Here is a 443-nt window from a genome sequence, read left to right on the forward strand (position 1 = left end):
CCACTGACAGCCTGATTGGTTATACCAGTACCCTGTGAGGGAGAGGTAGGTATGATCTTCACCCTGACTGCTCCAGATGTCTGAGGTGAATTGTAAGACCACCTGCAGACCTGCCTTGCGCAGCTCCTCCCTCAAGTACTCCCCGCATGCCTCATATAGGAAGGGCACCACTGTCCTGCTGAAGGTGGTACGTGCGGGCACTTGATAGGATGGGGCCATGAGTGCCATGAGCCGCCTGAACCCTGGCTGCTCAGCTAAGGAGAAGGGCTGGCTATTCAGAGCAAGCATCTCCCCAATGCTCTGAGTGATCTCTCTCATCCTTGCAACGCACCTGCCTTTCTCCCACTGTCCCAGGATAGTCTGCCTCTGCTTCAGGGGGACAGGGGCTTTGGAACTGGAGGACTTCCCTTTGGGCATACTCCCACTGGTGCCAGGCTGAGAAG

The sequence above is a fragment of the Gavialis gangeticus genome, unplaced genomic scaffold (assembly GCF_001723915.1).
Source record: "Gavialis gangeticus isolate Ggan-Ray unplaced genomic scaffold, GavGan_comp1, whole genome shotgun sequence".
NCBI classification, from domain to species: Eukaryota; Metazoa; Chordata; order Crocodylia; family Gavialidae; genus Gavialis; species Gavialis gangeticus.